We start from the raw sequence: 27,084 nt of genomic DNA, 5'->3' as shown, positions 1-27,084 counted from the left end.
ATCCGATTCTGCTATTTTCACAAAAAACCGCTTTTGATAATGACAAGCTGTGCTTGAAATGATTCTTGAAATCACAAAAATTTTATGTTTATAAACTCTTGTGAAATTATTTCATTTAAATGTATCATACTTTGGAAAAAAAAAACACTGGGTATGCTCACGCCCAGATTCAACACTGTTAACTTTTTCAAAACTACATCCAATTTCAACCAGTATTCCAATTCTCATCACTCACATTCTAACAGAAATATAAATGCATTTGGGTGGTTGATGCCACAACACGTTTAAAATCAGCTGGAGAACAATGCTAATGTAATGTTCAAACTCAAAATGCAATAAAATTTTAAATCCTAATACCCACTAAATTGTGCACAAAGCCATCCAAAGTGGCTGTATATGCAATTATTGAACCTAAAGTACCATTTCATGCCTGCAGTAACTCCCATTAGATCTGTTCATTTTTTGAATCAATTATAAAATATGCTTGTGGCATCAATCACTCCTGAGTGGTACCACTGAGAATTTCTAAGTAGAACTAATTCAGCATTGGTTTTGAGTATCTGTTGAATCATCCCCTGTACAAATCCATAAGGATTTAAAGATTTAAAAGGTTTGCCTTATTCTTTACATGAACATCAAAGCATACATATAAATTACTCATTTGCGTCACAACAAGCAGCTTGAGGATGTACCCGCAAGCGTCACCACAGCATGCCCACAACCTACCGACCCTGCGTCGGATACCCGAGCTCCCGGAGGAAACCCAGGTGGTCGGCTGGGTGGGGTGGTTTGAACGTACAAGCTACTTACAGACAGCAGCAGGAATTGGACCCCGATTGCTGGAGCTGTTAGGTGTTATGCCAATCACTACACTACCCCCATATGGTATTATCATATATATAACATTAATTCGATTGCAGTAACACGAGGCCATTCTGAATCTACCTGATTCATTCAATCTTATCTGTATTGTTTTCTTTGCTAAAGCATTTCAGATCTAAGACTATTACATACTCACTTCATTGCTCCTTCCCACCCCACCCCCACGGGAACGTACAAAAGGGCCGCCTCACCTGCCTTGGATGGATCAATCTGAACGTCACTTATGCAGACTCACACTTGAGCAAACGTTAGCAGCTTACATTGCAGAAACAAAACGAGCATCAAGAGTTTGAACTCCGCACGCTGCTTCTCCCTGCGTGGAGTCTGCTTAAGGCACAGCGCTGAGCGCAGTCGACTTTCCACGCCCGGTAATCTAACAATCAGCAGCACATCACAGCTCTCCCTCGGCAAACAAACGGAAGGGCGACGCATGCTTGCCGCTCCTGTTCGAAAGCAAAGGTCATCGCACGCAAGACACTTACTATTTGAGAGCTTGCTGCTCCTTTAATGCGCTCACGCCTCGGGACGAAGATTAAAACCGGTTTAGAGGAATGTTGCTAGAGTGTCGGTGTAACACACGCTGACTGCTGGCTAAACATCCAGTCCAGAACATTTGAGAATCAAAACCCACAATAGTTTCCTGCTGGAAGTCACGTGACGCACCTAGCGCCTCTAATTCTTTTGTTATTGATCTCGCCTACCCAATGTAACACCAACACCTACGATGTGTAACCAAGTGCTGACACGGGAGGTTGCGTGACCGAATGCATCTAACCATCCCAATAAGATAGTGCATATTTTTGTAAATCCATTAAAAATGCACGGACTTAGCGCAATCACAGTTCGCGTCACTGGATGCGGTAACCCAATCGATACGAAAACGACATCAACAAAAGATTCTTTGCTTGGAGTTGATTTTTCTGCTCGCTGGCTGCAGCTACGCCTTGAAATAAATGCAGGCTATTTCCTCTGTGCACATAAACAAACAGAATTGCTGCAGGTTAAAACTGTTACACAGCATGAGTTTGCATCACTGAATCAAAACCAAGCGTTCCCGGCGTTTCCTGGCCAGCTGTGGAACTGTTTTGGCTTTTATTTGTTAACTGCTTGTTGCGGTTGAACGGTATCATACTACACCGCAAGTAAACGTGCAAACTGCGATCTGCCGCTCATCCCGCTACCTGGCACTGTTCTCTTCGAACAAACGTGGACGGACTGCGGGCACGAGGTTGGCATCTGCCCGGCGGGGCCGATACGGGCCGGGTTATTCAGCGATCGCCCCGTTCAGATCCTTCGGGAGCCGCTTAAACCCGCTGCCGCACCGGTAGCTCCATTCCCGCTCAACACTGAGCCATGCCCGCGCTCCATTTCCCCTTCCCCTTCCCCTTCCGCATCCGCATCCCCATCCCCATCCCCAGCAGCGGAACAGATGCGACTGCCGGTCCGCTCCAACCCGCCCTCCGCTTCCCCTCCTACTGAACCCGCTGCGATCCGTGATTGACACCGCGGGCGGTGCCAATCCCCGGGATGCGGAGGGGTTTTCTCGGTTCAGTTCACCTCACATCCAGTAATTTCCCACAATGTTCAGTTTTCATGCGTATGCAGTTTATCCCCCTGTTTTTTTTCTCGGGGCCTGCTTTCTATACATTGGCGTGTTCCTTTCTGTTTACAACGACTTCAAAAATTGACCTCTGTCATATCTTTTTTTAAAAAGCGTAGCGAATACTTTGCAATCCTGTTACTGTCTTCGTCAGTAAGTTAGTATCACTTGGCTGGAAGGTCCCGAAAAGTATTAAACAACTGAGGCCATAGCGCCAATGATTCAAAACACCAGGATTCAAAAAGTTCCCAGTCGAGTAAGACTAGACCGGGTTTCCAGGGAAAGGGAGGGAAACGTTTCCAAAACACTGAAGCAGTGAGCAGTCTTTTTAAAAAAAGCCCATGTAATATAGTCCAATCACAAACCAGAGGAAATCTGCCGATGCTGGAAAGACAAGTAACACACACAAATCGCTGGAGGAACTCAGCAGATCAGGCAGCGTCTGTGGAAATGAGCACAGTCGACGTATAAAGCCGAGGCCCTTCATCAGAACTGGAGAAAATAAATGGAGGCAGAGAAAGAAGGTGGGGGCAGGGGAGGAAGAAACACGAGGTGGCAGGTGAAACCGGGAAGGGGCATCTGGGAAGTTGACTGGTGAAAGAGATACAGGGCTGGTGAAGAGGGAATCCGATGCGAGAGGACAGAAGGCCATGGAAGAAAGAAAGGGGGGAGGAGCACCAGAGGGTGATGGGCAGGTAGATAAAGTGAGAGAGGGAAAGGGAGATGGGGAATGGTGAAGGAGAGGGAGAGTGGGAATTACTGGAAGTTTGAGAAATCGATGTTCATGCCATCGGGTTGGAGGCTAGCCAGACAGAATATAAGGTGTTGTTCCTCCAGCCTGAGTGATCGCAACAGTAGAGGAGGCCATGGACTGACATGTCAGAATGGGAATGGGAAGCTGAATTAAAATGGGTGGTCACTGGGAGATCCTGCTTGTTCTGGTGGACAGAGTGTGGGTGCTTGGTGAATCAGTCTCCCAATCTATGTAGGGTCTCACTGATATACAGGAGGCTGCACCAGGAGCACCGAACACAGTAAACGACCCCAGCAGACTCACAGGTGAAGAGTCACCTCACCTGGAGGGACTGGTGAGGCAACTGAATAGTAGTGAGGGAGGAGGTGTAGGGGCAGGTGTAGCACTTGTTCCGCTTGCAAGGAAAAGTGCCAGGAGGGAGATCATGGACAAGGGAATCCCATAGGGAGCAGTCCCAGTGGAAAGTGGGGGAGGGAAAGATGTGCTTGGTGGTAGGATCCCATTGGAGATGGCAGAATTTTGTGCTGGATGCAGAGGCTGGCGGGCTGGTAGGTGAGGACAAAAGAAACCCTATCCCTGGTTGCCTGGCGGAAGGTTGGGATGTCGCCAGAATTAAAGCCTGATCCTGAGAGCAGATGTGGCAGAGACGGAGGAATTGAGAGAAGGGGATGACATTTTTGCAGGAGACAGGGCAGGAAAAGGTATAGTCCAGGTAGCAGTGAGAGCCAGTGGGTTTATAATAAATATCAATAGATAAGCTGTCTCCAGAGATAGAGACAGAGAGATCGAGAAAGGGGAGAGAGGTGTCAGAAATGGGCCAGGTAAGTTTGAGGATAGGGTGAAAGCTGGAGGCAAAGTTGACATTGACTGTACTCTTTTCCATACATGCAGCCTGGCCTGCATTTTGTGTGTATTACCTATGTAAACATATGTAACTTTCCTGGAGGGAATGTGTGTCGAGAAGCAGTTTCTGAATTTATCTTCTGAACCAGGAATAGCAATTTCGGAATTACCATACCAGAGTTTTCTGGATTTGATTAAACAACCAGACTGTCTTCTCAACAGGATTTGTTAGGAAAACGCCATTGGGACTGAGATTCACTTGGGAAACCCAACAATCCAATGCATATGGATGAGGTCACACTGGCTTCTTTCTTCAGTCAGAGAAATACAGCGCAGAAACGGCCCCTTAAGGCTATAAAGTCTGCACTGGCTATTCTTATTTATCCATTTTTTAATTCCCCCTACATTACCTTCAACTCCCTCCAATTCTATCATTCACCTACATATTAGGGGCAATTTATAGTCCATTGGGAAGTGGGAGGAACCCTGAGCACTTGGAAGAAACAAACCTATGCATCACAGCAAGAACATGCAAACTTCACACAGATAACATTGATTGAACCCAACGTAGAGCAGTAGCTCTGCCAAACTGCACCACTGTCCTTTCTCTTCAAATATATCCTAGTTTGTTCACCCCTTCGACTTAACACCTCCCGCAGACACACGTTTACCCCCTTCAGCCAGTTGTATCATTCAACCGTTCCCTGGTATCCACATTATCACAGAGAGCTTTTGTTCTCTTAACACAAAACACATATCTTTCCCCTACACAAACCTCCTCCTTAACATAAAACTTGTTTCATTTCTAATAGTTGTTAATCTATTTACTATATACAGTATACTCTCAATTGGTTCTTGATTAGTAAGCGCGTCAAAGGTTACGGGGAGATAGCAGGAGAATTGGGTTGAAAGCGATAATAAATTAGACAAGATGGAATGGCAGAGCAGTCTCAATGGATCAAATGGCCTATGTGTTCCTATGCCTTATAATCTAATGGTCTTGTATATTGTATATTGTATGCATTGCACTGTATTGTGCCACAAAACAGCAAATTTTATAACATGTCTCACTGAAAATAAAACTGATTCTGATTCTAATAGTTTCTGGTTCTGGTGAAATGTTAACTCAACTTCTCTCTCTACAGATTCTCTTTGACCTGCCGAGTAATTCCAGCATTTTATGCTTTAATTTCGATTTTCTAGTGCCTACTGCATTTCCATTTTGTTAGTCAAACTTTAGCTGAATCACTCGTCACTTCTGAGAGACCTGGTGCTTTGACTCTTCCCAACCCACAACTCTATGTTGTGAATGAACTTTGTTCCTCGGTACAAGCCTTTTCGACTAAGTGGACCACAATTTCGTGGCTCCTTAATAATTTGGTTCAAGCAAGGTTTCTGTACTGCAGACACTTGGATGGTAAAATGAAAGACAAACCAAAGTGAAACATAATCAGTCCATGAAGTACATGCTTGGAGAATATATCAAAATGAGGCAGACTATTCCGGTGTGGACCAATAGAGTAACACCAGACTAATTTTGTACTGCCGCAGAAAATAGATTATAATGAAAGATCACTTAGCAGATCATTAATAATTCACCAATAATCGCCTGAAATTGGCAATCGCAAAATTTGAAATAATATTTAAATGATCCATGTCATCTGAAATAGTTATTCCTGAGGTAACTATCACTTATAAGATTTGATGGAGATAGATAATTGCAAGGGGTAGTTGTATTTCTGTTAAGTTTAAAATTAGTTGGCTTAAATGCCACACAAGGAGGCTTGAAATCATGGACCTGTCTTAGTCAGAGTACATGTGAAAGATTTTTTAAACAATTGCAGATATATCCTTGTTTAAAAATAAAGAACACTGTTCTTTAAATAACACATTGCATCTTTACGAAATAATCGCTGCCTCTCAATATCTCATAATTTGAAGATGAAGTCTCGAGGATCTAGCAAGATTATGGTGGGTGGAATGTGGATCTAACATCTGTTGGATCACACATGTTTAAGCTTTAACCCAACCATTATCACCATATGTGCAATTTAAGTCACCCACAGGATTAATCTGCCTTAACTGACAGCATGGTATTAGACGCTTGAAGTGATCTAGTTTCTCCACAGGTCTTTGTCTTCCATTTTGATTGACGAGTAAATTACATCAGATCATGTGAAACCGCTCTTCATCTCAGTCGTGATCAAAGTCTTTGGCTGCCATCCTTTCTGGCACTTGTAGTCACCAAAGAATGAATAATGCACAACGCTAGCCAGAGTGGTTAGAAGTCTGGTTCAGTGGCTGTAGGTAATTATAAACTACCATCTGGTTAATTAACATCCTTTAGGTATGAACAATTGTTATCCATATCTGTCCTAGCCCATATGTTACAAAACAAGAGAACATCTGCAAATGCTGGAAATCCAAGCAACACAAACAAAATGCTGGAGGAACTCAGCAGGCCAGGCAGTATCTGTGGAAAAAAAGTAAACAGTCGATGTTTCAGGCTGAGCCTTCATCAGGACTGAGAAGTCGGAGTAAGAAGGTGGGGTTTTGGGAGGAAGAAATACAAGGTAGCAGGTGATAGGTGAAACCAAGAGAGGGGGAGAGGTGAAGTAGAGAGCTTGGAAGTTGATCGGTGAAAGAGATAAAGGGTTTGAGAAGGGGGAATCTGATAGCCCGTGGAAGAAAGGGGAGGAGGAGGAGCACCAGAGGGAGGTGATGGGCAGGTAAGGAGATTAGGTGAGAGAGGGAAATGGGAATGGTGAATGATGAAAGTACCCTCCCCTGATTTCGCCTATCACCTACTGGTGACAACTTGGACAGAGGACTCTAGCAAGCTGCAGTCAGTGGCCAGTGCCCCAGTAGTGATGATGAGCTTAAGAAGATGAAGAAGAGGAAAATAACAGCCAGAGCAGTTCATCCTGCAAAGTGCTCCCCACAGACACTTGGCTGAGGACATGCCAATACAGGAAGAGCCACCCCATGGCTCAGTCAAGCAATGGTCTGACACACATACTCATGGAGTTATCCTGGTAGGCCAACATTCTAGACTCTAGTATCATGATCCCTTCTTAAATCCCGTCATATTGTTATGAAATACCTACCAACACTGTCAGCATCAGAAGAACGTGAACATTAAAGTTCATTTAGAAGAAGTGCTGAGAAAATTAAGCATGAATATATGTTGTATCGAGGCCTTCAATGTCTATCCAAAGAGCGTTTCAGAAGAGCCAAGTATAAATGAGTCTGGAACATAGGCTAGAGAGACACCAGGCTGGCCCCTCAGCAGATGGTAAGTGAATCAATTAAACCTGACGCAGATGTTCCTCTCTCAGAGTACGTTGGTACAATAAATACCACACATTCCTTTAGGAAATAAAGTTCTAGCTTCACATCTTATTACCTGATTGCCACTGTAAGAAGCAGAATTTCAAAACAAATCTAACAACCCGTGGAACGGTTGGCCGTCAGAATCAGCAGAACTATTCCAAGACGAGTGGGACTAAAGTGGTTCAAGGAGGCGTGTAGGACTATCAGGAGCTGCACCAAGTTCATCTAATCAGATTCCAGGCTATAGCACATGATGATGTGAATACTGAAAGCAGAAGTGTCGTCATGTGAAAAAGAGCTTTGTTATTCCACAGCCAATGCATCAGATCCAACCTCCGTCATCTTGCTATTGCACCAGAAATTACTCTACTTGTCGTACATTTAATGGCACAGCTGTATTTAACTTACCTTACAGTACAGAAGCTGGCGATTTGCCTCGTCATGTCTATTGTTCATTTACAGAATCAAAACCAGGTTTATTATCTCTGACATATAAACTGAAAAGTATGAATGAAGTTTATCGTTTTACAGCACCAGTAGAGGGCAACACATAAATATGATAAGAAATCTATTTAAAAATTAAATGGATAGTGCAAGAGGAGAACAAAAGAATAGTGGGAACTGTTCATGGGTTCATTGCAGAGGGGAAGAAGCAGTTCCTAAAGTGTTGCATGTGTGTCTTCAGGACCCAGTACCTTCTTTCTGGTAGTAATCAGTTCCATTTCCTCTCTCCTTATTTTCCTTTACCCCTCCAACTTTATCTTTCTCACACATCAGTGTCCCTCTGATGCCTTTCACCTACACTGATGGATAATTTACAACAGCATTCTAACCCCTCAGCATTTCTTTAGGAAGTGGGAGGAAACCACAGCACTCAGGGAAAATCAGAACAGTCACTGGGCAATGTACAAACCCCGCACAGAACATGCCCGGGTCAGGACTATTCCCGTTTCCTTGTGGCGTGCAAGGCTTTTGAATGAATCACTCTGCTCCCCATACAGCTGCAATTTGGAACATAATCAGTAAAATTTATATGCTTGAGGAATTTAAAGTTTGGTGGAGGCATTTTATAAGAACTGTGCCTTTCAAAACCATGCTGCTTCCAGACAGTTCTGACACTGTTCATTCTCTTCTTTTCCAGACCTGATAAACGGTCTCAGCTTGAAACGTCAATTGCTTAATCCCCTCCATTGATGCTGCCTGGCCTTCGTAGTTTCTTTGGCATTTAGTATGATTTGTTGCTCATCTAAGGCTGCATATTTTGTGTATTTGTCCCTTCCAGGCTCGCCTTGATGAGTGCAGGGAAATTTGCTGACCCAAGGAGGGTCCTGGGGCGACCAAGGCTTGACCTCATTGAAACCTACTGAATGGTGAAAGGCCTTGATAGAGTGGATGTGGAGAGGATGTTTCCTCTGGTGGGAGAGTCTAAGACCAGAAGACACAGACACAGAATAGAGGGGTGTCCTTTTAGAATGGAAACGAGGAGGAATTTTTTTAGCTGGAGGGTGGTGAATCTGTGGAATTCTTTTCCACAGGCAGCTGTAGAGGCCCAAATCTTTTATATATATTTAAGAAAGAGGTTGCTAGATTCTTGATTGATCAGGGCATGAAGGGATACAGGGGGAAGGCAAGAGATCGGGGCTGATAGGAAAACTGGATCAGCCAGGATGAAATGGTGGAGCTGATTAGATGGGCCAAATGGCCTAATTCTACTCTGATATCTTATGGTCTGAGGCATTATTAAGTGGGGCCAATGAATTCATTGCTTTGCCACTGAACAGCACCAGCAATGTGAGGTGACATCAGAACTTACAGTTGTCCAGTGAGTCACAGGTTACAGTCACAAGGATTTATGACACATTATCACAAAGGGCTGGAGGAACTCAGCAGGCCAGGCAGCATCAATGGAAAAGAGTACAGTCAACGTTTAGGGCCGAGAACTTTCAGCAGGACTGGAGAAAAAAAGATGAGGGGTAGAGTAAAAAATTTCTCTGCCAATTTTCTCTGGTTTGTTAATACACATTATCATAGGGTTGTTGTGTATGGTGCTGTGTTCACTATGACCTCAAAGCACAGCAAAGTAAATTTATTGTCAAAGTACTTATTTATTGCCATATAATATATTGAGATTCTTTTTCCTTGTAGGCATTTACAGGAAAGTAAGGAAATATAATAGTTTATGAAAACTATACAGAAACAAAGACTGACAAACAACCAATACGCAGAAGACAAATTGTGCAAAAATTTAACAATTATTATTGAGAACACGAGTTGTTGAGTCCTTGAAAAGTGAGTCTGCAGGTTGTGGAATCATGTCAGAGTTTTGGTTAGTGAAGTTATCCATGCTGTGTAGGAGACAGGTGGTTGTAGGGTAACAACTGATCCTGAATCTGGTGCTGTTGGAAATAAGGCTCCTGTGCCTCCTGCCCAATGGTAGCAGTGGGAAGAGAGCAGGCCTGGAAGGTGGGGGTTCCTGATGGCGGATGCTGCTTTCACGTGACAGCACTCCATGTAAATGTGCTCAATGGTTGGAGGGGGGGGTAGATAGGGTTTTCCTATGATGGACTGGGGTGCATTCACCACTTTCTGTGGATGTTTCTATTCATGAGCATTGGTGTTCCCATGCCCGGTCATGATGCAACCAATTAGGATATTCTTTAGGCAGATTTTGAGGCTCAGCAGGGAGGGGTAAAGTCAGGCAGAGTGATAGTAATGGAAGAATTGATAGTTGGATGGACAGGAGACACTGTGCCATAAAAGACACTAGGATGGAGCATTATCTCCCAGGTGCTAGAGTCTAGGATGACTCAGAATATTCTCCGGGGGGTTGGGAGATAAGTAGCCAAAAGCTGTGGTGCACATTGGTACCAATGACATAGGTAGAAAGGGAGACAGGTCCTGTGCAGTAAGTACAGGGAGTTAGGAAAGAGGTTGAAGAGTAAGACCTCCAAGGTGGTAATCTCTGGATTACTCCCAATGTCACATGCTAGTAAGGGCAGGAAGAGAATAATAGTAAATTTGAATAAATGCCTGAGGAAGTGGTGCAGCGGACAGGGTTTCAGGTTCTTGCATTATTGGACCCTCCCTCCAGGGGTGACCTGTACAAGAGGGACAGGTTGCACTAGAACTTGAGAGAACCAGTATCCTAGCTGGAAAGTTCACTCATGCTACTCAGGAAGGTTTAAACTAGTTTTTCAGGCTGATGGGAACCAGAGTACAAGGTCAGATATTGGAGGGATGGAGAGGAAGGTAGATGTTAGCGCCAGTAAAAACAGGTAGGAGCAAAGTAGTAGATATACTGGGACAGATAGTTTAAAGTGTGTGTATTTAATGCTAGGGGTATTATATGTAAAGGTGATGAGCTTAGAGCATGCATCAGTACATGGAACTATGAAGTTGTGGCTATTACAGAGACTTGGTTGAGAGAAGGACAGGAATGGGTGCTGAATGTCCCAGGGTTTCGATGTTTTAGAAAAGATAGAGTGGGGTAAAAGGGTGGGGGGAAGTTACACAACTAATCCAGGACAATATCACATCTGCACTCAGAGGGGACATAATGGAGGACTCATCCAGTGAGCCTATATGGGTAGAATTCAAAAATAGGAATGATGCAATCACTCTGATGGGATTGTACTACAGACCACCTGTAGCCACCAGGACAATGAGAAACAGATATGCAGGCAGCTAAGGAAAGGTGTAAAAGCAATAGGCTGTTGTCTAGGGGGACTTCAACTTCCATAATATAAACTGGGACCTTCTTAGTGCAAGAGGTTTAGATGGGGCAAGCTTTGTTTGGTGCATCCAAAGGGTTTCTTAAATCAGTATATAGATAGTCCAACAAGAGGAGAGATGGTACCAGACCTAGTGTTGGTTAATGAGCTTGACCAGTTGGGTGAGCAGTTAGAAAACAGTGACCATAACTCCTTAAGTTTTCAGATAGCTATAGAAGAAGGTAAATATCACTGTTTCCTCTAAGCTGTGCGGTTGCACCACCGTGCAATAACTGAAATGCTCCTGCTGCCACACAGCTGGACTTTCCTTTCATATAATGTTTTTTCTTTAGTTTCACACAGATTTCAGACTCTGTAAAAATGTCCTGGTCAGAGCAACGGTTGGTCCTCAGCTGAAAAAACTTTAGAGGGAACGTTGATAAGTATGGACCTTGTGAAAGAGTATTAAATTGGATCAGGGCAAATCAGGCAGGAACTAGAGAGAGTTAATTGGGAACAGCTGCTTTTGGGCAAGTCCACATCTGACACGTGGAGGATGCTTAAACACCAGCTGCATGGAGTTCAGGACAGGTATGTTCCAGTCAGAAGGAAGGACAAGGATGGCAAAATAAGAGAATCATGGATGTCATGGGAGATGGTAAATATAGTCAAGAAGAGAAAGATAAAGTATGTACATCTTAGGAAGCTAGGATCAAACAGAGCCCTTGAGGATTATAAAGAATCCAGAAAAAAGAAGGGACTAAGGAAAGCCAGAAGGGGCCATGAAATGTCTTGGCAAGTAGGATTAAAGAGTATCCCAAGGCATTCTATACTGTACATACATCAAGAAAACCATGGCTTATTTATGGACAGCCAGCAGGGTTTTATGCAGGGCAAGTCGTGACTTACTAACTTGAATGAGTTTTTTGACAAATTGATGAGGGTGATTGATGAAGGTAAAAATTTCTGCAAGAATGTTAGTAAGACGTTTGACAAAATCCCTCATGGGAGGCTCATCCAGAAGATTAAAATGCATGGGATCCATGGTGAACTGGTCGATTGGGTTCAGAACTGGCCTGCCATAGATGACAGAGGGTAGTGGTTGAAGAGACTTATTCTGGTTTGTGATTAGTTGTGTTCCACAAGGATCTGAACTGGGACCTCTGCTACCTGTGAGTACATAAATGACCCAATGAAAATGTAGATGGGTGAATAAGTAAGTTTGTAGATAATACAAAAATTGGTTGCATTGTGGATAGCATGGAAGACTGGCAAAGAATACAGCAGGGTATAGATCAGTTCCAGATTTAGGCAGGGAAATGGCAGATGGGGTTTAACCCAACCAAGTGGGAAGTGTTGCACCTCGACAGGTGAAATGTAAAGAGACAGTACACTGGTAAGGGCAAGATCCTTAACAGTGCTGACGAGCAGAAGGATCTTGGGGTTCAAAGTTCAAAGCTCCTCGAAAATATCTACATAGGTTGATAGGGTGGTTAAGAAGGCATACGGAATGCTTGCCTTTGTTAGTTGAGGCTTTGAGTTCAAAGTCAGGAAGTTATGTTGTAGCTTTATTAAACTCTAGTTAGACCATATCTGAAGTATTGGAAACAATTCTGCTTGCCCCATAATAGGAAGGATGTCGGGGATTTGGAGAGGGTGCAGTTTAGGTTTCCCAGGATTCTACATGGATTAGAAGGCATGTGCTATAACAAGGGTGGACAAACTTGGGTTGTTTTCTCTGGAGTGGCGGAGACTGAGGGGAGATATAAGAGAGGTCTATAAGATTAGATAAAGCAGACAGGGGTTATCGTTTTCCCTGGGTGGAAATATCCAATATCAGAGGACAAGCATTTAAGGTGAGGTGGGGTAGGTTCAAAGGAGCTGTGAGGGGCATAGAATGCGGTGGGTGCCTGGGGTGATGGAATCTGATACATCAGGGACTTTTAAGTGACGTTTAGATAGGCAGATATATGTGAGGGAAATCGCGGGAGGTGTACATTGTGAAGGCAGAAGGGATCAGTTTATTTGGCCATTTCATTACTAATTTAATTGGTTTGGCACAACATTGCAGTGAACAATTCTGTTCACTGTGCATCTATAGAAGTTTGTCAAAGGTTTAGGTGACATGCCAAATCTATGTTAACTTCTAAGAAAGTAGAAGTGCCATTGTGACTTTTTAGTGACGGCATTTCCTTGATGATCCCAGCACAGATCGCCTGATATGAAAATGCCAAGAAATTTTAAGTTACTGACCCTCTCCACCACTGATCCCCTAATAAGGACTGGCTCGTGTACCTTCAGTTTCCTCTTCCAGTAGATGGTGATCATTTCTTTAGTTTTATTGTCATTGAGTGAGAGGTTGTTGCCGTGGCACCATTTCAACCAAATGTTTAATCTCCTTCCTGAAAGGGGATTTTTGTAAATGATTATTTTGTGATTTTGATTTGTTTCTGTCTTTGTTTTTCCACCCTCTTTCCGATGGGTATCTCATTAATAGGATAGCAAGAAGGGTCATTAAACATTTTTACAGCTACTACCCCAACAATATAGAGTCAAATTAATAGTTAAAGAAAACCCTTCAGTTATATCATATTCTTCCCATTCGCACAATACAAGGTTTAGTAACAATTGCAATGTAGCAAAGGGGGCGGATGGTTTCCCTGCGCAAAATCACACAAAATGTGTTAATGTTCAGACAAAGAATGTGTGTTGGGGATGTTAATGAAGGCTGACAACAATATCCTCGAATGTGACCCATTGGGTCTTTCGTATCCCAGTGAGGAAGGCATTCTGATTTAAACTTCATTCCACGAATGAAGTCCAAAAGCAGAATCCAAGTCTGTTAAGAAACCAGCATAATAACCAAAACAAGTCTAAAAACATTCATAGGTCAGGCAGCATCGAGGGAGGGAGTAACAGCCAATGTTTGAGCTCTGATGAGAGATTAATGACCTCAATCTTTGACTGCTGTAATTTCCATCATTGTTGCCTGACTTGCTCAGTATTTACATGTCCCCTGCTTTTGTTTCAGAAACAGTATTATGAGACTAGAGCTCATTTGTGACAGCTCCCCACCCAGAGGCTTGGATCTGAATATATGTAAACAGTACAGATTTTTTGAGCAGAGCATCCATTTCTTTGTCAAAGCCTACCCAAGGGGCTACAAATAGACAAGGGATGGATTGTACGAGACAGTCTGCCACTCTAGTCATGCCTGATGGCATGCACACACCAGTCACAAGCAGTAGAAACGTGCAAATGCAAGCATGTGTATCAAAATGGCACCAAGCTGCAGTCTCTGTCAAGGTCATAGCTCAGATTTAGTTGTTTTTTTTAAGCTCATAGGGATGATTTTGGGGTCAGAGAGGGGAGTTAGGTGTCTGGTTAAGGTTTAGGGACAGTGATGTTGGGTGTTAGTGGTCAGGCCTCTGCTCTATGCTCAAATGTCCATCCTGAACTGAGGCCTCCACTTCGCGCCCGAAGGCCAGTAATGTGGACACGGGGACAAAGGGGAGCCGGTCAGATGGAATGCTTGGCGTTTAAGTCACAGGGTTGTGTTGTCAGCTAGTCCAGGGGTTGATACTGAAGATTGAGCCCAGAGGTCATTTAGTAGACAAAGGAGTCATAGCCCAATGGGCAAAGCCTGGAGGCCCGGGGACCTGTCCAGGAGTTGGACAACTGAGTGTGTGTGTATGTGGTAGGGAGGAAAGAGGCTTGCTTTGTTGTTGCTGTTTTATTACTTATTGAGTTCTGTGTTGTTCTGCCAAGCACTGTGGGCATTCTACGTTGGCACTGGAATGAGTGGTGACACTTGTAGGCTGTCCCCAACAATCCTTATTTGTGTTGGTTGTTAATGCAAATGATGCATTTCTCTGTATGTTATGATGTACACATGATAAATAAATCTGACTCTGAACCTGATGCCCGTGCAGTTGGATTAACCTTTTTGCAGAGTTGCTTGGAGTGTTTTTTGTGTCTTCATTTTTTTTTTGCCAGGATACTGACTCACCAGTAGTTGGACCTTCCAGATACAGGTGCATTTTTACAATTGAAACACCTTGACTGCACACAGGTCTCCAAAAGCAGATCTTCATTTAACTAGTTACGTGACTTCTAAAACCAATTGGCTGCACCAGTGATGATTTAGTGTGCCATATTAAAGGGGGTGAATATTTATGCAATCAATTATTTAGGGTTTTATATTTGTAATTAGTTTATATCACTTTGTAGGGATCTGCTTTCACTTTGACACGAAAGAGTTTTTCTGTTGATCAGTGTCAACCAAAGCTAGATTAAATCCACTGTGATTCAATGCTGTAAAACAATAAAACATGAAGACTTCCAAGGGAGAGGGGGTGAATGCCTTTTATAGGCACTGTATATGCGAACAAAAGCCGCAAGCCTTTACTTCCATTGCCAACAAAGAGAAACAGTCGGCTTACACAGATGTCGTTACATCAGACGCCATCTCTTAAAGTCACTACAACTCAGTGACAGTGTTTGTGAATTATGTAGAACAATTTCTATTATGAACAATATTTGTCTTCTGTCACCCATTATATTACCCTACAATATCATCTTTCAGCCTACTTGTCATTACTGATTCTTCCGTAACTTATAAAGCAACCTCTGTTTATAAATCAGTACCCGGCAGTCATGCCATTGGAAATCAAGAGATACAGATGCTGTGGATGTGGTAACGGTACAAGAGATGCTGCAACCGACATTGCACGCAAGGAACTAAATCCAGATGCTTTTCAAACACAACCAAAAAATACAACTTCAAAGTTTTTGGTCAACTTCTTTCTGCCCATCAATTGCTTTGAATCAACCCAGTCACATGATAGTGAGTTTTTTAGAAGCTGTCCATAACCATGTTATTCTGTGTTATTGTGACATGGCAACTAATGACAAGACATAATCAACACCACAAGCAGATAAAAGCCTTGATTTCCTCTAACACATGCATTCCTTGACAGTATTAGTTTCCACGGTGCTCCCTGGTGTTTTGTTATTTGTTTCCATTCAGTAATTGCATCCTACGTCTCGTGAGAAAGGAGCCAGCAGATTGTCACAAGCTTTTACTGACAGCCTGCTGGGTTTCCGGTGGCATTCTAGACCCTTTATCCTGTCCGCATGTCTCAGACAGCCTCACCTGGTGCTGCAGTGACCACTTCCAACCCTGCTACTCAACCACAACAACTCAGCAAGGTCTTGCTGAGAGATCTGTACCGAATCCATTCAGAACAATACACAATGTGAGGCAGTAACCTTGTTTCCATATAGATTATGTAACAGTCACTGTCACAAATGCCTGTATGAGTACACCCGTATGCTGCAGGTAAGGGTGAGGTCTGAGAAGGTTACTTTCTCATCTTGCTCTTTCCAGAGGGGCAGCATTGTTCTCCAGGAACTGGCTGATTCAGTTAATCTAAGGACATCCTGCTCAGAATGATGTAGGTACAGCATAATAGCAAGCGCAAAACTGTATCTGACATTAAAATCAGGCAGAAGGTACAGAAGCCTGACGTCCCGCTGCACCAGGTTCAAGAACAACTATTTCCCTTTAGCCATTCGGTTCTCGAACCAACTGGCACAGCCCTCATCACTACATCAATACTATGACCACTTTGACTACTTTGCAGTAAAATCTCTTTTGTTTTCGTTTGCCCTAACATAAGTTTGACCTGATGCCATGAAACATCATGTGCTCCCAGAATGGCAAGAGGGGTCCTCGTGCTGCCATCTTATCTGTCCTGCTGATAGCAGAGGAGTTACCCAGGGACTGGGAGGGAGAAGCTTTAAACATTGGCTCAGTCCGTTGGTACTGCAAAACTGCAAACAAAAGTTAACTTTACCAAACATTTTTATTTCAAACTAGCGAGAGCTTACTGAATGTGCCATTCTGTCCCATGTCAGAATATTTCCTTCTCAACTTTGGCCTAGGTTCCTAGTGTTCATGAGAAGGATATTACAGAATCTGCTTGGCTTTGAAATATCAGATCCTCTACCTGGATTGAAGCTAGGTGATCTGCATTTATTCCAATTACACTGTGGTCTTTTTGAAGTTAAACATCTGGATAGAGTGCTACAACAGAATATTTTTGATGATTACTTTCTGCTGCTTATATGTTTGGTTGCCCTGTGATACAGATTGTTCTGGTGAATATCACAGTTCATTCCCTCATACATAGAGCTTGATTCTTGCTCCAGTTAAAGAGTATAAGATGCAGAATAAAGCATTACTCAAATCACAAGCATGAGACATAGAAAGAGGCCTGTGAGAAGGTACTTACTTCATTTCTACAATGGGTAATTTGAGCATTTTATTTTCTTAACTAAACAGGCCGTTTTTCCTTCTTACCCTTGCCTGCAATTGAAGGTGCAGTAAAAGCAAAAATGAGATGAAAAATGCACCAGATTGTCAGATTCTCATCTGCATTTCTCCCAGTTTTTCACTGGGTTTCCAAAGTTACCTCAGTGGAGCTGTGCCCAGATAAGTACATTCTCAGTGCTAACATGAGAAATGAACAATAATATTCTTTTTTGAAATTCTTCCTCAAGTTGCCAATGTGTTTCCCGGCAAAAGAATCCTGGCATTAGCGATTTCACTGGGACCACTATAATGTTAACCCCACCGCAATTTGATTATTCTAATAAGCAAGGCTGTTTACACTTACTTATTCTGGCACAGAATGAGGTCATTAAGCCCATCGAGTTCATGACTAGCCCCAGCCGTGCATTCTCAACAGTCTCACTTCCCTTCCCTTTTCTTCTGTAGACCTGCAGATCATGCTCCCTCACACGTCAATCAATTTGCCTTTGGTTCTTATGAAAATTACTGATACTAAGAGGTAATCTACAGTCACCAACTAACTAGAGGGAGGAAGCAAGAGCACCTGGTGGACCATGGTCGAGGTGAGAACGTGCATACTCCACACAGACAGCAGCCAAGGTGGGAGTGATCCAAATCCTTGGAACTGTGAGGCAGCAACACTATTTTCTGTGCCACCCTGCTTTATTTGATGAAGTTTACCCACCCTTTCCAGACCAGGAAGGCCTGGGTTCCTCAGTTCAGCTTTGAAAAGAGGCCCAACCCCCAACCTGCCCCTTCCACCATTCCCTTACTTGTCCTGCAACCCCACTCAAATTCAGCTTTTCTGCTCTTTGTTCTGATCTATTGTGGTCCACCCACTGGGACTTTTCCTTAATTGGATGTTACGTACTCGTGACACATGACAGTGGTACCCTTGTCCCGTGACTGGGGTTGAAGCTATACTGGACTTGAGGTAATGGTCTTGTGATGGTGGAGTGATGTCATTTTCCCGCCAGTAGAGGTCATGTGACAGGTTTTTTTTTACAGGGTATAAAAGGAGGACCCCTCCCTGTGAGGAGGGGCAGTTCGTGGCTGGATTTGCCATGTTGACTTCATGCCACTGCGTGATTTAATGTTATGACGCAGTTTAGTTGAATGATGAAGTTTTATCTAATGCCTAAAGTTTAAAAGGTCATTGCCAGCAGTTTCTTTACAATACTGCTAGTTGAGAATTAGTGGAGAGTGAAGATCGGAGTTCGGGAGTTAAAGATCGAGGAGAATCGATTTCGACGGTGAAACGGGTTCGACCTTGTTTGATCCTCATTCGGAAGGATTTCGTTGACTGTTCTCATGTTAATCCCTGGGAAATACCAGAAAGGATTGAGAATGGTGGTAAAGGAAAGGTCAGTGCCTTTAAGTCGTTTTGTTCCGTAAATTCTTCGTGGGAAAAGTTCGACTTTGGGGAACTGAAACAACACAACGTGAAAGAGAATATAAATCATCTTAAAAAGTCTCTCCCTTAAACAGACTGTGAGCATTTTGAACTTTTGGCAATACTACTTTGAAGAACTGTTCTTGCAACATCGCTTTAAGGACTGTAAGCTTCATTGCTTTAAGAACTATTTAAGCTGCCGCACAGCAGCTGATTTCCGGTTACATTAGTGATTTGTTTACTTTTGGGGGGTTTGTTTTCAGTGTTTAATAAACGTGTTATTTGTTATAAAAAACCCTTGCCTAACTCATATATTTATTGTTGCCTGAATACGTAACATGGATAAAACTCCAAAGAGCAGCTTTTTAAAAAATTATTCTAAATTTTGTTTATAAGGACCGGCATTTCAACATTGAGGAAATGCCAGAGAAGTGTATATTAGGGAACACTTCTTCCATTTGGGTCAAAACATGGAATGGAGTGCCATCTAGTGCTTTGATCATTTCCATCCGAGATCACAAGCCAGTTATAGATGAAGAAGCCTTGTAAATTCATCGACGCAGATATGCTTGAGTGCAATGTTCAAAAAGTTCATAGTAGCTTTCAATGAGATTATTGGTGATGGACTTCTTACAGTCTCAACCATCCAACGCAGTTGTGCAGATGCGATAGGACTGATGGGGCGCACAGGTGGAGATTGCTGAGCAAATGATCTGCAAAGGGTTCACTTTCCTGAATTTCAATGTTCAAAGCTCAAAGTTCAAAATAAATTTATTATTGTCACAGTTTGTATATGCTACCAAATGGTGCCCAAAGGTTAACTTTCTTGCAGGCATTCACAGGAGAACAGATAGATACAATAGAATCGATGAAAATCTACACACAAAGACTCACAAGGCAACCAACGTGAAAAGAAGCCAAACTGTGCTAGAATAAGTAATCAATTAATCTGAGAACATGAGATGACGTGTCCTTGAAAGTGAGTCCATAGGCTGTGCGAACGGTTGGGTGATGGGGCAAATGAAGTTGAGATAAGTTATCCCGACTGGTTCAAGAGCACGATGGTTGAGGAGTTATAGTTGTTCCTGAACCTGGTGGTGAGAGTCCTGAGGCTCCTGTACCTTCTTCCTGATGGCAGCCACATAAAGAGAGCATGATCTGGGTGGTGGGAGTCCCTGATGATGGATACTTATTTCCTGCAACAGCACGCCGTGTAAATGTGCTCAATGGTGGGGAGGGCTTTATCCACGATGGACTGGGCTGTATCCACTACTTTTGTAGGATTTTCTATACAAGGGCATTGGTGTTTCCATAAAAGGCTGTGTTGCACCACACATCTGCAGAAGTTTGCCGAAGTTTTAGATGTCATGCTGAATCTTCACAATCTTCTAAGGGAGTACAGGTGTTGCATGCTTTCTTCGTAATTGTACTTACATGTTGTGCCCAGAAGAAATAATCTGAAATGATAATACCTAGGAATTTAAAGTTGTTAACCCTCTCCACCTCTGATCCGCTGATGAGGTCTGGCTCAAGGACCACAGATTTCCTCATCATGAAATCAATAATGAGCTCCTTGGTTTTGCTGACATTGAGAGAGAGGTTGCTGTTGTGGCACCAGTCAGCCAGATTTTCAATCTTCCTTCTACATGCTGATTTGTCACCTCCTTTGACTTAGCCCACAGCAGTGGTGTCATCACTTGAAAATGGAATTGGAACTGTGCTTAGCCACACAATCATAAGTGTAAAATGAGTAGAGCAGGGGGCTAAACACACAGCCTTGTGGTACACCGGTGCTGATGGAGATCAAGGAGGCCATGTTGTTACCAATCCAAACTGACTGGGGTCTGCAAATGGGGAAATTGAGGATCCAATTGCACGAGGAGGTATTCAGTTCAAGGTCTTGAAGCTTTTTCATTAGTTTTGAGGATTCAGATTTCAGACTAGAAATATTTTGGCATGTATTAGGTGTTAAGCAATTCTTTCCCCAGGTTAGGTTTGTAGCTGCCATCTTGCTGTGGCAGCAGGATCATTGTGATGGCAATTCGGAAAGTGACAGTCTGCAAACAAGCCTGACTACTGGTGTGTGTGTTAAGCAGCTAGATTGCTTTTACTGAACTTGTTCCAGGCAGATCGTGTCCACGCATTTTTACCCAAACCCAGGGAAGAGATTTATGTCATTATGTCGTTATCTCCAGTTCAAGATGTATAACATCAGCAGGAGATCGTGCAACAGATTAGTCTATGGGTGAGAGAACTTCAGGAGATTTTTGAGACATGCCTTAATGTAATGAACAGCTCGGTTACAATGCCAACTCTGGTTAAAGGTCTCAAATGGGAGCCACCTGAGGAAGTACAAGTTGCTGGGCTCAAATTAATATGCAGAACCACAAAAGATAACCACCTCTTTGTGCATTTCATTGAATATTAGACCAGCGTATACAAGGGTATACCACCGTTTTACAGTTAAAATGCCGGACTACATATCCAGAAACTGGATTAACAATCCAAAGAAATGGATTCAAATCCCACCATGTCAGCTGGGAATTTAAATTTGGTTAATAACCTGGAATTGAAAAAAATATATATATTTTTAATCAAAATATACTTTATTCAAAAATAAAATTAGGTACAATAAACCATTCCATGACTCACAGTCAAATGTTTCCATTACAGTCTTTACATTCCCACACTTTTGCCACCCAGGTGGCACTCTGTTATTCCATATTTACATACAGTGGTTTAGGGGTATACACCCCGCCACCCACCCCTAAACTCCCATGGGAGAAGGACCCTAGACTGTGGTCCTTCCCCACCGGGCCCTTGCGGTGGCTGCACCAAGTTTGAGTGCGTCCCTCAGCACGTACTCCTGCAGCCGAGAATGTGCCAGTCGGCAGCATTCCCCCACGGACATCTCCGTGTGCTGGTAGACCATCAAGTTTCCGGCCGACCAAAGAGCGTCTTTGACCGAGTTGATGATCTGCCAGCAGCACCGGATGTTGGTCTCGGTGTGCATCCCCGGGAACAGCCCATAGATCAGAGAGTCCTCTGTTACGCAGCTGCTGGGGACGAACCTCGACACAGCCCCTTTGATTGATGAAATAACTGGATTATTAAAATTGGATATGGTTCATGATTGCTGTGCAGGGGAGGAAATCTGCTATCCTCATCTGATTTGATGTATATGTGACTCCATGCCCAGCAATGTTATGGACTTTATACCTCAGAACGGCTCAGAAAGTCACTCAGGTCAAGAGGCAATAGATATGGGGAATAATGAGCTTACCTGCACAATGATCCCAGACCCTCAACAAAATGGGTAAGTTTGTGACTCAGTCATTGGTTGGTGTGGGAGAAGTGGGTTTCAGTAATGGGATATTGACACCACTATTGAGGAGTAAAGGAACTGTTCCATTGGGAGGGGGTTCGCTCACCTGGGCTTAAAATAAGTAGTGGAAGGGATCTGTTGAGTTGTAGCTCAGATTTAGTTTTTTAAAAGTTTTTTTGGTTTGTAAGTGGTATTGGGGACAGAGAGGAGAGTTAGGGAGGCAGGTTAGGGTTTAGAGACAGGGGTGTGGAGGAATAAGAGGTCGGCCAGAGTCCCGGTCTCTACTCCACGTTTAAAGGTTAGCAATGCAGACATGGGACATCTTTCAGAATCAGAATCGGGTTTATTATCACCGGCATGTGTCGTGAAATTTGTTAACTTAGCAGCAGCTGTTCAATGCAAAACATTATATAGAAATAAATAAATAAATTGCAGTATATGTATATTGAATAGATTAAAAATCATGTAAAAAGCAGAAGTAATATATATTTAAAAAGTGAGATAGTGTTCAAGGGTTCAATATCCATTTAGGAACTGGGTGGCAGAGGGGAAGAAGCTGTTCCTGAATTGCTCTGTGTGTGCCTTCAGGCTTCTGTACCTCCTACGTGATGGTAACAGTGAGAAAAGGGCATGCCCTGGGTGCTGGAGGTCCTTAATAATGGACACTGCCTTTCTGAGACACCACTCCTTGAAGATATCCTGGGTAGTTTGCAGGCTAGTACTCAAGATGGAGCCGACTAAATTTATGAACCTCCACAGCATCTATGCAGTAGCCCCCAACCCCACCCATACCAGACAGTGATGTAGCTTGTCAGAATGCTCTCCACTGTATATCTATAGAAGCCTTTGAGTGTATTTGTTGACATACCAAATCTCTTCAAGCTCCTAATGAAGTATAGACACTGTCTTGCCTTCTTTATAACCGCATCGATATGTTGGGACCAGGTTAGATCCTCAGAGAACTTGACACCCAGGAACTTGAAGCTGCTCACCTTTTTCACTACTGATCCCTCAATGAGAACTAGTATGTGTTCCCTTGACTTAACCTTCCTGAAGTGCACAATCAATTGCTTGGTCTTACTGACGTTAAGAGCAAGGTTATCGCTGCGACACCACTCAATCAGCTAATCTATGTATCTCGCTTTGATATGCCTCCTTGTTACAATCTGAAATTCTGCCAACAATAGTATAGAGAGAGTAGAGCAGTGGACTAAGCATTCATTCTTGAGGTGTACCGTGTCGATTGTCAGTGAGAAGGAGAGTTCCATTGACCCCCCTTAGGTGCACGAATCCGTGAGACTGGAATGCGAGGCCTAGCGTTTGGTGTCCCATCACTGACAAATAAAAAGTTTGAAGCCTAGTGTTTGGTGATCGTCATGTGCTGGAATTGATGCTGAGGGTTGAATCACAAGTTTGGAAGTCCAGGCCCTTTTGTTAGAGTCAAGTCCGCTAGGGAAGTGAAACATAAAGTCTACAGGCCCGAGTCCACTGGAGGCCTGTCCTGGAGTTAAAGGACAACGTAGGTGCGTAAGTGTGAGGGAGGAATGGGGCTTTTTTTTTGCTGTTGTTGTTTTGTTGCTTCTTGTGTTCTGCTGAGCATTGTGGGCATGCTATGTTGTCACCAGAATGCGAGGAGACATTTGCGGGCTGCCCCCAGCACACCCTCAGGTGAGCTGGTTGTTAACCCATCCAATGCACTTTACGAAGTTTTGATGTACGTGTGATAAATAAACTTGGATCCTGTATCTTGAATTTAGAAAGCTGACAAGGGAGGCACACTGACAGTGCAGGATATCGATATACATACATTATGATAACCAGAGCCCGCCATGAAGGGACAGAGTGCACAGATAGATGTAAGAGTATTCTTCCACTGAGAATCGGAGCTGCGAAACAAAATGGTAAAAATCCCACAGAAGGCCTTTTATCTGAATGCATCCAGCACTTGTAACAAGATACGCAAATTAATGCACGAATAGACTAACAGAGACATGGTTACAGAGTGAAAAGGGTTGAGAATGTATTATTCCAGGATACTCAACCTTTAGAAAAGACAAAAAGGACAGGTAGTCTTGATAATAATGTATGGGAAAAAGGACTGCTGCTTAGAAAATCAAAAAGCGGTAGCAGATTGGGTGGAGCCAAAGGCAAACACAAAGAGAGGAAAACAATGGCAGGATTTTTCTATGGGTGCTAAATAGCAGCATTAAGATAAGATATCGTATTCATTATAAGAAATGACAGAACCAAGTAATGACTAACTTTTAAATAATTAATACAGAGTTTACAACAAATGAACAGATCCAATTGAGGCACAAAAAATCCAACAGTAAAAGTGCATAAACCATGGCTATAAAAAAACTTAAAAGTAGTAATAAATTGAAGGAAAAGGCCATCACTGTTGCGAAAAAAGAAGAGAATTCTTCTTGGTGTTCATTGAACAGTTCTCATTCCACATCCGTGCATACCTCAGTTACCTCTGGTTAATAAGAACTTGTATAATAACTTATCAAAGGTCTTCTGTTTGTCCAAATACACCACCTCCAATGATTTTCCATGATCTTTTCAGCTATGATTGAGAACGTTTCAGAAATCAGCAAAAGGCAACTAAGAAATAGAGAAAGAAAGTGCAAGTGGAATTTGGCAGTCATTGAGCAAGAAAAGAATAAAGTTTGAAAGTTCCTACTGACGCTTTCAAGATGAATAAGAAAAGATTCCCTTCCAGACTGAGCAAGCAGATACACTGGGGAATAAGCAGAGAAATACATTAAATATTTTAAATCTGGCTTCAAGGTACAATGAATCTCCTAAAACACTGAAGAACAGCTGTTCTCAAGCGAGTGAAGTGTTGAAAGACATTGACACTAGTTAGAACAAAAAGTGCGTTGCCGTAGGAAAGCAGCATCCATCGCCCATGACTCCCACCACCGGCCATGCTCGTTTCTCACTTCTGCCACCAGGAAGGAGGTACAGGAGCCTCAGGACCCACACTACCAGTTTCAGACGGCATCCCAGGATGAGTACTCGGGATGTGTGCAGCACAACCGGCAGGTGTGTTTACTGATATTCTTAATCTCTCCCTCTCCCAGTGCAGAGTGCCCTCCTGCTTCAAAAGACCAAGGTAACATGCCTGAACAACTGGCATCCTGTCGCACTCACTTCAATAATAAGCAAATGCTTTGAGAGGCTGGTCAAGGACTCTATCTGCAGCTTGCTACCACCCACACTGGACCCCTACAATTCGCCTACCGACACAAACAATCAACAAATGACACAATTGATACAGTAGAATCAATGAAAATCTACACACTAAGACTCACAAGACAACCGAAACCAACGCAGTCTGAGAATTGCAAGTGTTGCCAGGCTTCCAATGCCCACTACTCACTAACTTCAACCCTAACCATATGCAACTCACACAAAATGGTGGAGGAACTCAATCACACCTTTGGAATGTGGGAGGAAACTGGAGCACCTGGAGGAAACCCATGCAGACACGTGCACAACATTCAAACTCCTTACAGACAACGGTGGAAATCAAACCCCAATTGGTGATTGCTGGCACTGCAAATGATTGCGTTAACTTCTACGCTACTGTGCTGACCTTCAGTGTTCATGGATTGCCTCACACATCAGTATCAGACGCAAGTGTGGAATTAACATGTGGACAACTCCTGAGTTATGGTGGTGGGGTGGGGGGGGGGTGGGTTGAGAGCTTGGGTTGTGTTTCTGGAAGGGGGACTGGATTTTGATTTTCTGTGATACTAAGCTGCATCATTTGTGCATATGTCAAGAAACGCAAAGTGAAAAATATTTTTTTCTTTATTTCTCGCTGACCATCCACCAAACAAGGGATTGAGTGTATTCCGATCAAAGACCGCACAGTGTGACAACCAATAGGGCCACTCCCTCATGGTACAGCCCGGGTTTGATCTTGACCTCCAATGTGCAGTTTGGATGTTTTCCCTGTGACAGCATGTGCTTCCCCTGGGTGTACCGGTTTCATCTCACATCCACAGATGTGCAAGTTGATACATTAATTAGCCACTGTAAATTCTTGGGGTGTGCAGATGTGTTGTGAAATTTAGGACAAATTGAAGGGAACGTGGCAAGAATAAAAAGGTATTAGTGTAAATATGTGCTTGACAGTTGGCATCAAGTAGTGGTAGCAGTGGGCTAAAAGACCTGTTCTTGTACTGTATGATTCCATGACTCTATGACATCTACCTCCAGCAACTACTTATGAGGCTTCCCTTTCACTTCATTTAGCTCTGGCACTCACACCCTCCTGATTCATGAATAATGACTTGCAACTTGCTGTCCAACTGAGGCAATTACGTTCAGTGTACAAATCCCTTTACTTTGCACTCACTAAATGTGCCTAACTTACATTGTCATCAACTGTGCCAGGCACATGGTCTACAGTTGGCAGGAAGTTGCACTTTGACCTCATGTTTTCTGTTCAGTACAATATTAATGACTCATTGGAACTCCCAGCAGCACAGAGTGCGAGATTCCAGAGGTGACAATGAGGTTTGGCCAAACCATTTTGGAGCAAGTCAGAGTGTACAGTACAGAACATAGCACAGGAATAGGTCCTTTGGCCAACAGTATTATGCCAAACTAATTAAACTCATAATTAAACATCTAACTAATCCCTTTTGCCTACTCAACATCCATATCTCTCCATTCTCTGCACATTCATGCGCCTATCTAGGAACTTGCTAAAGGCCCCTATTGCATTTGCCACCACTGCCAGCCCTGGCAAAACATTCCAGGCACCCACACTCTTTGTTACAAAATACCCCCAATGCGGCACAGTAGCAAAGCGGGTACCGAGATACCACAACATTACGACAGTGCCAGCAACCTGGGTCCCATTCCACTCC

At 43.2% G+C, this 27,084-nt stretch overlaps 1 protein-coding gene across 7 annotated transcripts in view; it reads right to left on the bottom strand.

The window, feature by feature from the left end:
* The window catches only part of stambpl1 (STAM binding protein-like 1), a 69,655-nt gene extending 67,376 nt beyond the window's left edge, over positions 1–2,279 (bottom strand). For 3 of the 7 annotated variants that reach the window (XM_073027377.1, XM_073027374.1, XM_073027373.1), the window contains exon 1: positions 1,365–2,277. The gene's annotated coding sequence lies outside the window, so the exon portion shown is untranslated. Of the gene's footprint in view, positions 1–1,073; positions 1,327–1,364 lie in introns of those variants that run through there. The other 4 variants (XR_012096108.1, XM_073027378.1, XM_073027375.1 and 1 more) reach the window with 3 other exon arrangements.
* Positions 2,280–27,084: the final 24,805 nt, after the last annotated feature.

Source organism: Hemitrygon akajei, chromosome 23 (assembly GCF_048418815.1).
Source record: "Hemitrygon akajei chromosome 23, sHemAka1.3, whole genome shotgun sequence".
Lineage (NCBI taxonomy): Eukaryota > Metazoa > Chordata > Chondrichthyes > Myliobatiformes > Dasyatidae > Hemitrygon > Hemitrygon akajei.
Note: the sequence above shows the minus strand (reverse complement) of the source record. Positions and strands in the feature narration are given on the sequence as shown.